Source organism: Corvus cornix, chromosome 4 (genome assembly GCF_000738735.6).
Source record: "Corvus cornix cornix isolate S_Up_H32 chromosome 4, ASM73873v5, whole genome shotgun sequence".
Lineage (NCBI taxonomy): Eukaryota > Metazoa > Chordata > Aves > Passeriformes > Corvidae > Corvus > Corvus cornix.
The window spans coordinates 60,460,458-60,473,210 of record NC_046334.1 but is presented as its reverse complement, the minus strand read 5'-3'; positions in this window follow the sequence as shown (position 1 = coordinate 60,473,210).

The window sequence follows — 12,753 nt, the reverse complement described above, 5'->3', positions numbered from 1 at the left end:
AATCAGTATGTTTTTTCTAAAATATTATTCTTCAATTATGATAAAATTCCTCTAAAAAGGTTCTACTTCTTTATAATATAGCCTCACAACTGTATACACACAAGTACGGCACATATATGGCTACATGAGTGGGTTGACATTTCTAACCCTATTAAATATGAATCTATGTATTTCTTTGGAAGCATGTCAAGGTCTGTATGATGAAAGGCAGATCCAAATCCACAAACTATTTATAAAAGGACAAGCTGAACAACTGTGGTCAAATAAAATATAAAGAAAATATCACAGCTAGAAATCATTTCTGAGAAATAAATCATGGAACTGGAAGAAAGTTTAAATGTTGTTTTGGTTTTATTTACCAGTTCCATAATGTGGAATGTTTCAACATGCTCCTAAAACTGACCCTTCACAATGTAGGTAGAACACACTGATTGACATATTTTTGATCTAGGTTGGCTTTATGTTTCCAAATATGCTTTCCCAACCTCATGATTCCCTGTTGTAAAGCATAATGCCAGTGGAAGGAAAAAGAAAAATAGATTATGAATCAGAGTTCGCATTTTGGACATTGAGTAATGGTGATTAAACTTATCTAGACTCGCTTACTGCCCTAAGAAATAGCATCTCAAATGCCATTCAAACTTTTTTTTGGAGCTGTCTGCAAAAGTCAGGGTAAAGACTACGGCTTTTCAACTGCAAGGGTAAACACAGGCTTTAGAACTTAGAAAAGACTGGCCTGAAACTAATCAGGCATCTGCAGATCTGATCACTTCAGATGTATTGACTGGGCTTTAGATGTCTTCTTGCACATTCCTTGCCAACAGACACCACTAACTTTCTCGCACAAAGCTACCAAATTGCTACATAATGCCCAAAAGCTAGCATTTCTTACTTGCCTTGCAGTTTGGTAGACAATGAATGTTACCTTGATGAAGTTTAGAGTGCCAAATTCCTTCATTTAACAATGAAAACAGTCACTAAGCTGTTCTTTAGAAGCAAGGAGGTAAAACTACTGTTATTTGTACCTTAAGCATAAATCAAAAGGCAATGCAATGCAATGATGTTTACAAGTTGTGTATGCAGGAGAAATAACATAATACATATTTACATTGAAAGGTGTGAGACTCCCAGATTGGCTAATGAGGATGAGAGAAAAGGCAAAAATACCAGCTGTAACAACAGAAGTAGTGTAAAAATAGGAGAGGACTTTTTAGCCAGAGGCTGGATTACAGACTTTTGGAGCGCTCTGTGAAGAATTTGTCTCCGCTTTGATTTCTTCTGTGCTTAGGAAAACGGGACTCCGTACACTGTAAATGAGCAGGATTGCATCAGAGATGCTAGATTCAATTATCACTCCCCCTAATGAAAAGGGTTCATGAAGCTCTGTACTTAGGTTAATTGTCCTGTTCAAAAAACGGTAATAATACTGATGTTAACCTGATGCTATGTTGATTCTTCATTCAGAAGAGGAATTACAAATAATGTCATGTGGCAGATGGATGTACTAAAAACAAAAGGGACAAAATGGTGACTGTATGCTGCACTAGAAGTTTGACAACGTATAAGGAGCCTGCCTTCTGATTTTTAATTTTTTTGTAAGTGAGAATTCCCACAGCATTTAGATCACGTTATAAGAGGAAATGAAATGAAGCTTATAATTTCAGCAAATGACTGCTTGGATTTTCTCCCCACACAGAAGTAAATTTTTATTCTAATCTGTGAACCAGTGTATCTGAGCTGAGCTCAGCTGTGGAAATTTGAAAATTGTAAAGAGAGTAGAAGGGATTTTCCACTTGCTCGGGTGGTCTGCTACTGGTATCACTGATGATCACTGGATTGGAGTACGTGTCTACCAAAGAAGAGGATAGTGATGTATTGTTTGTATTTCTACAGAGAATCACTCTGCAGCTAACCAAGATCACAGGCGCCTGCAGTAATAAACAAGAGTCTATCAGTTTGAGGTAAGAGGCAATCTTCATGCTTACCACAGAAATTGCTGTCCTCTAGAGCTAGGATTTTATATTTGGAAGAAGAAAAAAAGCCATAGATTAGCTACTAAATAGAATATGTTGCTGCTCATAAAACTCTATATGTCAACATAATTGTTCCACCTGCATATAAGTAATAAAGTAGTTTTTTAATAGTTATATAAATAACTGTCATATATGACCACAGAGTGGGCATGGTTTGGAACTTGACACCATCTTGGCTGGACCTCAGCAGAGCCTCAAACTTAAGTTTCTTGGAGACATCTTTAATACTCAAAGGAACTTTTTGTAACAATAGCTTCAGAAGACAATAAAAGTAGAATGATTAGCATTCTGAGGTAATATATTACTACATAACCCCACAGACCCAACCTTACTTGTGACCATTAAGTTTAGTAAACATTTTTAAAAAACAAAACTATGCCTCTCACAACTGACTAGCATTTGTTGATAACGAATAAATAAACCCACAAGTAGGCTCTCACTAAACAAATGGTAACTGCAGACACCCAATATTCTTCTTGTCATTTAAATGAGACTCTCAAGAGAAATTCAGCTGATTTCCAAGACTTGGATCTTGGAAATTCTGTTGAACTAATCAGATTTCTTAGGAGATGGTGCCAGGCAAAGCATAAATCATTTATTTGACATCAGTTTGTGATGTAAAATTTACCTTAGAATCATTGAATAAATACTAGTGAGAAAAGTGAGCTACCAGGTAGCAATGGCCCACATAGTGCTGCACAAATCTGCCAGAAGGCAACACTACTTGACATTCTACAAGTGAAGGTAACAAGGCCAAAATCTGGAACAAAAATGAGAAAAAAATTCATGTCATGTACTTGAACTGCACTGTGGTTATTAGGAAGCCCTTTTTCATCACTAATTATGTTAGAGTTTAGCAAATATCCAGTCGTATTAGAGTGAGTAAATTATTGGTGTAGTAACAAGATAAAGAGAATAAAATATTTAACACCTGCTCCTAATAAATCTCTGGAATGTCACATTCAAAGGGCTGGTAGAACAGATTGAAGTCTCTATTTCACTTTGCAAACAGAAGTTGTGGAAAAAAAGCAACAGAGGGAAAAAAAATTATACTTTAATTCTCATGGTCATGTCTGCATGCTTATGTCCAGACCACAGTTCTCAATTTTACATTTCAAATGCATGTCTTCAGAACTTCAGGAAGTAAGGTCCCAAGACTTCAAGTTAAACAGCGAGAACATTGAGAAAGAGTTTTTCAGCAGAACTCTGAACTATTGACGCGCCATGAACATCTGGTGCAAAGTGTTCATTTAAAATGGAGGTAGGTGTTGTCAGGCGGATAGTTAGGGGCCTTCACCTATGGGAATTCACACTTTTAGCATTATTTTAAGTCTTGAATAGAGTTAATAAACTATTCACAAATGAAATTAGATACCAAAGAAGGAGATTCATAGCACCTTACAGCTAATACAAATAGAAAATGATACATGTGGTGTGTGAAATTCTCAACTCACTTTAAACAGGAACTGAGCTAGGTATTTTAGCATTTGAAATACATTTATCATCACAATTCCCCATGAACTAAAGCAAAACCTTAATGCCTGAGAGGCACCTGTGTCTTGTGGCTGATAGGCCTGATATTCTTGGCAAGATATGTTTAAACTCATCAAAAATGAGGCAACTCTGGTCTGAAAGCTGTGAATCTGCTTCAGTGCTGTGGTATACCTAATTTATAGACCCTAGAAATAAAAAGCTTAAAGATCACTCTTCCTTTAATAGCTTTGTTTTTCTATAGTGAATTGCATAAATTCAGTAAAGGAGCACAGAGTTAGGCTACTAGCTTAGGTTCATCAAACGATGGTCAAGTACCATGGGATGCTTTAGGAAGAGCACTGCCAGCAGGTCATGGGAGATGATCCTGCCCCTATACTCAGCCCTGGTAAGGCCTCATCAGCACAAGAGACATGGAGCTTCTAAAGCAGGTTCAGTGGAGAATGGCAAAGATGATTAGAGGATCTTTTTAGGTAGAGTGACAAACGTGATTAGGACATTTCTCTTGAGAGGAAAGGCTGAGGGAACCGTGTCTGTTCAGCCTTGAGAAAAGACAACTTCATCATGAGGGAAGCTTATCAATGAACACTCTGGACACAATCCTGTGCCATGTGCTCTAGGGTGACCCTGCCTGAGCAGGGAGGTTGGACCAGAGCATCCACTGGATCCCTTCCAGCCTGACCCATCCTGTGATTCAGTGATTCTGTGCGCATGACTGCACACTGGAACAGATTGTCCAGAGCCTGCATGGAGTCTCCCTCACTGGGGACATGCACAAGCTGTCTGGACACTATCACGTTAGGTTTAAAGCAGATATTAGGAAGAAATTCTTCACTGTGAGGGTGATCAGGCACTAGCATAGGCTGCCCAGGAACATTGTGGCATTGTGCATGCCCCAGCCCTGAAATTGTTGAAGATCAGGTCAGATGGGGCTTTAAGCAACCTGGTCTAGTGCAAGGTGCTTCTGCTATGGCATGGGGAGTTGATCTTCAAGATCCCTTCCAAATCAAACCATTCCATGATTCTAGGATTCCAGAATCACATGCCCTTAACTTAGACACTTGAGACATGATGCAATGTAGCTGTTATTGATAAGAAGCAAATCAGTAGAAGAGTGGGGCCAAGGATAGCTGAAACACATGATAAGACAGGCAACTATCCTTCTCTAAACAAAATCTCTTGGCCAATATGAGATGTTTCTACAAATAGATCATGTCAGAAAATAATTTGTACATAACACTTGATATTATAAAGGTTTTCTGTAGCTCTGACTTGTGCAGACATCTAAGGAATTAAAATCCTTTCCCACAAGCAATCTGTCTACATTATGATTCCCAGCACAAAGGCCAGATAGATATAGCAAACAAAGAGGAGTTTAAAAATTATTAGGAATTGTCCTGCCTCCCAAACAAAAAATATTAAGAAAATACTCCTGCAAAGGAGTAGCAAGAGATTATGGGCCTGGTTTGCCTTTTCTACTGTAATAATGACCACAATAATTGCAGTTTGGTGCATGGGAGGGTTGCAAAAAGAAACAACCTTCCTTGCACAAAACTTTTCTGGCAGGAATATTCTAACCTATATTACTTACCTGGCAGAGAATCAAAAGCAAATTGACATTGAGTTAGCTTTTTCTTTAGCTTTGATTAATAACTTCTCAAGAATGACAAATTTTGATAGAAATTATGGGTTTGCCACAGTCTTGAGGAGATGCTGGTGCAGGGTTCATATATGCAGTAAACTGTAGAGAAATGGTGCAGGTAGGGATAGCGTTACACCTTCAGTTCATCACCACACTCAGCCGAAGCTCAAAGGAAGAGGCAGATATAACCTCTACTGCAGGCACTGAGAATTTCTGCTTTTCAAAGTATGTGGGTGCAGGAACTGATGCCTTCTGATCAATGAACCAATATGATTTCACAGAGGCTTCTTATTGTTTAAAATACACTCCACTGACACATGTCACAACTTTGTATAAATAAGCAAAGTGTATAAGTAGGGTATGATGTCATTCTGCCTACTTATCTTATACTGCTTATACATATCACTCTACTTATACATTTTCTTACTTACTTATACTTTTTACAACTTCTACATAACACAGTACTTATGCATTTTACCTACTTACACACGTTACTCTACTTATACATCTCACAACCTTTACATGATACTCTACCTATACATTTTACAACTTATCCATAAAACAGTACATATACATTTTGCAACTGCTGTACATGAGATTTCACATTTCTTGATTGGTTTCTCTATTCTGTCCATGAGCTCCACACACACTTTTCTGATAATATGATTGCTTTTAATCTAGTGCAGCACAGTCCTTTTTTATCTATTCCTTGCTGTCTTGGTAGTTAGTCTTTCAGCTTCTTCTTTCCCAATTCAGCACAGTTTACCTTTCAGTCCTTGATGAATTCCTGAGGGTTCTAACAGGTGGGGCTCCTGATCCAGGCAAGCAGCATCAAGATGATGACGACAACAACAACAACAAAACCCATCCAGTGTTCAGCAGCCAAGTTAGTCCAGGAAATCCAAACAAGAAGCCAGCAAAGGACAAAGAACAAATATAAACCTACCCCACCCCTCCCTCTCTAAACCTTCCGACTGGAGCTTAAAAACCCTCTTGGGGCAGATGTGCTGCAGCTGAAGGTGGAAGGACCAGGTGAAGCCAGTGAAGGTAATTCCAGCCTGGTCCCACTCTGAGGGCTCTGATAAGAATAGCTAAAGATGGTTTGGCTGCGGCACACTATCAAGGTTCAAATACCTTACAACATGTGGGTGAAGGTAACTTTTATAAACAGACCATACACCCTCAAACAAAGGGTGTCTAACCCAAAATTTTTCTTCACAGACTTTCCACAAGAGAAATATTTGTTTGCTAAGGGATTTTTGTTGTAGAAAGATGACAGCTATTTCAAAAGTTTGGTCAATCCTATTAAAATGCAGAATATGTGCCTTTCTTGTGCTTCTGCATTCTGCCAGGGAGCCTATGCTGCTGCTGACCAAGTGGGTGTAGCGTAGTATCATGACTTGCAGAGGTAGTAGCTTGAAAGCTTTACATAGCCACACTAGCAATATTAGCCACATTAGCAATATTAGCCACTGTAGTACTGAAGTCAGTAATGATTTTTCCCAGAAAAGCTATTTTCTTTCTAACTTTATGCTACACTGTTTTCAGCCAGCAGGCTAGCTCAGCAAGAGCTATGTGAGGACAAATGGAGAAGATGACAGAGGCAGTGTCCTGTCCCTGCAACAGGCTTCAGTGCAGAGCATGCACTGTCTCAGAAAACTGACTCCACCACTTTCATCTGTCATATTTCATTACGTTCCCATACAGCATTGTATTGAAATGAGGAGATACAGTGAATAAAGCCATTGTAGTCTTCAGTTCATAAATGCAAATCGTGCAAGTTCATTCCCCAAGAAAACAATCCAAGTTCAGCTCCTAGAAATCTAACTCTGATGGAAATGGCACATTAAATTCTTTGGGGGTAATGGATGTGTAAATAAAATGTAGTGCTTCCCGCAGCTGATATATTTGGATTTAAACCAGAAGGTTAAGATTGCCTGAGCACACAGTTCAAACACTCCAGGAAAAAATACTCAGGTCCCAAGACAAAGTAGACAAGTATGGGTTTATGCTCCTGGTAGAAGTTTTTTTAAATTACCAGAATCTTATCAGTTAAATAACAGCAGCTGCCATAATGAAGATATGACAGGAAATCTGTGTTTCTCAAAACCCATGCTTTGGACAAAAATTTGGGTTATTAGGCCTCAATGCAGACAAAAAAGAATATATTTTAAAGCTACCAAAAAAATACAGAGGCCAAATATATATTTATAGCTGAAAGGCCAATAAATAAGGAACAGTTTTTAAACCACTTATTCACACTACTGAGATCTTACAGGAACTAGACAAATATATAAATAACCGTTAATAAATCTTTTCAAATGGTTTTGTTCTTAGGGCTGGATCCTTATATATCTCTTTAATCTGCAACTTGATTGATGTCTTTAGGTATTTTAGAAATAAACATGACCATGGAAATGTATTTAAAATGTGGTTTACTGTGAATGGCCTCTAAAGCTGAGTGTATTAGCAGCTCCCTGAAATCTCTTCCATCTCCCTCTGAACTGCAGGACCTTACTGCATCTCCCTGTGTTGCCAATAGAAATGTTAGCAGAATCAAACCCTTAACAAATGTATGTCCACATGGCAATAATAGATTCCAGTCCTGCACAGACTTGTGTGTGTGCTTAATATCAAGCACATGAGTAACTCCAGGCTAGAACCTGAGCATACAAAGGAGCACAGTCCAATCCATTGAACTCCTGGGTACTCTTTGACAGGTATTCTTTTGCTTGTCACCTCCGCTCCAGCCCTCAAAACACAAGTCTCCCTTTTATTAGTTTCCTAAGCATAGATTTTTACCATCATTTAGTGCTTTTAAGGTTTCAGAAGAAATAAAATATCTAAACCCATTGTAATATATTAGGCAAATGCAAAAATTATCAAGAATTCTGGATTTTTTTAAAATAAATTAATAAACTTGTGCCCTGATTGTCTATGTTAAATATGCAAGAAAGGCAATAATTTAAGGAAACAAAGCAAAGTAATATAAACAAACAATTTTCAGGTAAAAAAATCAGTAGAAATTCTGTGAATTTTAGGATGATCCATTAAGACATCCTAAGTAGGGCTAAAATCTCATCATGAATTCACCTTGCTCTTCTTTGGCATGCTTTTGCCTCCAAGGTGGCTTAAGAGAGTGGGTGATTGTGTCCAACATTTGAGATGCTTCGTTGAGCACCTCAGGGTAAGCTGGGAACAGTTTTGGTCTTCACTTCCTGGCTTCCTTGGGCTTGTCAGTAGTCTGTCAGGGTGTTTGGGGTTTCTTTCCCCATGTAGGAATAGAATGCTCTACTGACTGAAGCCAGGGAAAACATTATGTCTTTAAACAGACAAAGTTTTCCCGTGTTACAGTACTACTTGCAAAGAATTTTGAGCTATGTCTAAATGTAGAAATGGCTGCATAGGCCTGAATTTAACTTCCAGTGGATATCAGAAAAGTACTTTTTAAGTAAAGTGTATTGGCTTTTTGATTTCCAGCTGTAACAAATATTTGTTTCATTTTTTTTAATGTATTTTCAAAAAATACTATCTGCTGTATAATACCTATTATTTTACTGTTTCATGCCCTATAAACACTGTTTTCAGTCTTGTCTCTTCCTGCAATAGTAGCTTGTTGTCAAAGTAAACTGGTTTACAACATCAAAGAATAAAGCTGGTCTGGATTAGATTGTCAGCGTGTAAAAGCCAGCTGGCATGAGAGCTTACCTGTCTACTACAGTCACATGCAGCTCCTTCTCTGTTAAGGTTTGGATATCAAATTGTGAAATGCAGTTGTTTCTAAGCAATTTATTACAAGGTGAGAAATTCCCATTACTTTAATTCAGACATTTAGCAAGGACAGAACATCAATTCGGCCCAGCACCACTGGTACAACACCTGTGCTCGTGGCCATCAGAAATGGCAGCCTTGGTGTGGTTGCACAACTTCCCCACGTGTATCTCCAGCTTAGATGCTGGTCATCAGTGGTGTTAGGTCTCTGCCAGGACTGGGCTCAATTGGTTCATGGGGATGAGATCTTACTCTCTTACAGATAAGTGTATGGAGTGAATGAGTGGGAAGAATCACTGTAATTAGTGAGTTTGAGTGGATGCTACTGTGGGAAGGATTTTTTTAATAGACTACTTGAGTGATTACTGCTATTCAATTTTCTTTAAAAAACAACTTAATCAATCAGTCTTCTCAATGTCAAGCAAAATACTTTGTGGCTTAAAAAGTGACTCTAAAACCTCATTCCCAAATCTTAATAGTTTTAATAATAAATCTCAATTTCTAACAAAACGAGGTTACCTTTGCAAATTTACTTTGTTTACAGTTGCCTGTTTTAAAAATAACTGCTGTAGTGGGAAGTGTAAGAGGCTTTTTAGTAAGTGATACTTTCTCTGTGCTTTGTTTTCACGGCATGACCAGACAGCTAAGGGCTAGCAGAGAAGCCCTGTACACATTCAGCTGGCCAGGGCTCAGCAGTTCCCCAGATGTGCAAGGCGTATCTGGCCATTTAGCAGGAGTGGCCAGGAGGCAGTAACTGACCAGCTGTCCCCCGATAAGGGACAGACATTTGCATCCCAGGACATAGGCTGGCTGATACTTGGTGAAATTGTGCAGTCTGAAGTGCTGTAACCCATTTAGCCATGTATGCAAATGACACATAAATCACTGCAAACAATAATAAGCCTGGGGAAATCCAGGCACTGGAATAAAATACTCCTTTCCCGCTCTTGTGCCTCATCTCCCCACCAGTTCAGCCAGTGTGCTGGATGAGGTCTCTGCCGACCCAGCTGTGCTGGCATTTGCTCCCAATAATATTTCTGCCCTTCCCTGAGTCTCCACCTCCTCCCTCCTGCAGCAGAAGCCATTTAGCCCGGGTGGGTGCCGCAAAGGGGAGGCAGAGCCATCCCGATCCTGACAGGGTGTGGCAGGCGTAGGGCTGGCCACATTTGGGAACCCCCCCCTGTTCTGTCCCCTCAGAAATCATCCCCAGGGATGGAGGGCTGAGGGGAGCACCTGCTACAGCGGCTCTGACTGGTCATCGGTGCCACACGGCGGGGAGAGTGCAAGAAAAAGCCATTCAGAGAGAAGAGGCCTGGCCCCTGTAAGAGATGGGTCTGAGATGGCTGGGGAGGTGGAGGAAGAACTTCATGAAGTTCCAGAGCTTTATGTCCTTACAAAGAGAACAGCTGAGCCTGGCAAGGTCTGTGGACAGCAACACAACCCCCGCAAAGCACGTGGCTGCCCTCAACTATCCCGAAAGACTGCAATTAGCCTGTTTTAAAACCCGCTGTGGCCAAGGGCTGCTTTGGGCAGCCTGCTGAAGGTGGCTGAGAGCTGCTGTGGGCACCCTGGCAGAGGTGGGTGCTGGTGAGGCAGAGTGGCAGAGGTGAGGAGCTGTTGCAGACAGATCCCGCATCCTGCAGTGGTACGGGGGCTTTGTGTGGGGAACAGAGAGGCGCTGGTCCCCCTGCTTCATTGCCAAACACAGGTGGCAGTGAGAGCAGTAAGAAATATTTAGTTGCGTGCAGGAAGTATGGAATAACAAAGATCTTAGTGCAAAATATTCCCTCTTTAGTACTTGCTCTTTCACATCCTTCTCCCATACCACTGCTTTCCATGGCAATTCAGGAACGGGTATCTGCTTTGCACTAGAGGTAGATGTCTGATGGTAGGCAAGTATAATCATAGTCTTTTATTTCCATGACAATCCAACAATGAAAAGTTTCCCCGCTGCCTCCTCATGAAATAAAGCAGAGAGACAAAGAGAAGTGGTCAGGCAGAGAAGTGAAAGACCCTCTGGAGCCAGTCATTTAACAATGATTACTTTGCAGCTCCTTGCCCAGCAGAAATGAGATGGAGGTGCATTAGGGTAAGAAAGTGATTACACTGCCTCCCTTTCAAGCTCTAGACCGGTGCTGTGACTTGATACGGTTTTTATCAGAGACTGCAATGCTGCATTACCAAGTAAGCAGTAAATTATGTCGAAATCAATTATACTACCCCAAGCAGAGATTCTGAGTAGAAAATGAATGGGTCTGGGGGTGGAAAGAACAGACACTGCTTATGCATTTTGATTAGATAGCTAGCTATCATCATCCATGAGAAAGGAACAGCCAGCAAGTCATGAGATCAGGAATATTAGGGTGACTTTATCACACTTTATATTTTATGTATGTTTTACTGCTGCCTACAAAGGGGGATTATGGACCTTACTAGGAGTCCCCTTGTATGATACAAGCTTTTCTGTTTTCAAGTGCTTTAATCCAGCTTCTGAAAAAAAAATAATTTTATGACCTATATGTATAGGCTGACAGAGAAGATACTCACTATGAGCCTTTATGTCCAGAAAGTGTATGGATCAATGAATCTTTATTTTTAAAAGGCAGAGAGATCAAAAGAATAGATTTATGTTGGAAAAAAACCCCATTTTGTTGCAAATTGTAGTGGCGTTTGCATGGAAATGATCAGACAAAAATCCCTCCTGAAATTCTAATGGGTGGAAAGATTCTTGTTACAGTAGATTACTACAAACAAAAACCAAAGCATTTACTGCCAGCCTGTTAAACAGAGCAGGAGGAAAATTACTCAGGCTGACATTCAGAGTCTAGTTATAGGCTTGTAAAGCTGAAGTAAGGGCAGTTAAATTTCCAGAACTGGGGTAACTCCCAAACTGGTGAGAAATATTTCTGTCTTCTCTGAAGATCATGAGCAGTGCTTACATTTGTTGACTGACATCTCTGTATTGAGAGAAAAATAATCCCTGTCTTTGGGGTTGTCGGGATTTGTGCTGGTGTACTTCTGACTTATAATGGGGCATCTGATCATTCTTGCACACAGATTACCATCGAAGCACACGTTACCCTGCAATTTTAGCTCCCTCAATCTCACTCCAGTACCACTGAAGCAATATGAGATGCAGTGGAAGGCAGAATTTATTTCCTTAGGTGTAAATATAAGCTATCCCATCGGACCCCTTCTGAGTTTGATTCTTCACCCTAAAAGCACTGTCCTGGAGTTTCTTTACACTGCAGCAGTAAAAAGCGGCTTCTAGAAGCTCCCAACAGGTTGATATGGCTTTTCTCTCAAAAAAATGCATACTTCCCTGGGTCACGACTTCTTTTCCCCATTTTTGCAGGAAAAAGAGCTAGAGAGAAGCCATTAGAGAGGTGCTAACCCTTGAAAAGGCTCAGGGGTCCATTCTCTAACAGCCAGTCCTGGGAATAAATTCCACTCGGAAATGAAACTGTATTCTCTAGAAAGATGAGACCTAAAATGACCTAATTTGTATTATAATGAAAATAAATGTAATAGAAAGTAAAAATATCGAACTAAAAGTGTTCTATAAATTTTAGCAAATTTTTGAATATTCTGATACTTAGCTTACCTAATATTTGATTTACCCTTTTCTTGCCTGCAAAGACTTGTCCTATTAAAAAATAAAACCTGCTAAAACAGTCACACCTGTTGAAAGAACCTCTGGAAAGTTGCTTATTGAAGAAACATGGATTTGATTTCATTGGATTTAAAATTTGGTTTCTAGTAAAAAAATATTAAGTTCCATACCTCACTAACAGTTTTCTACAGTTTATTAGAGGC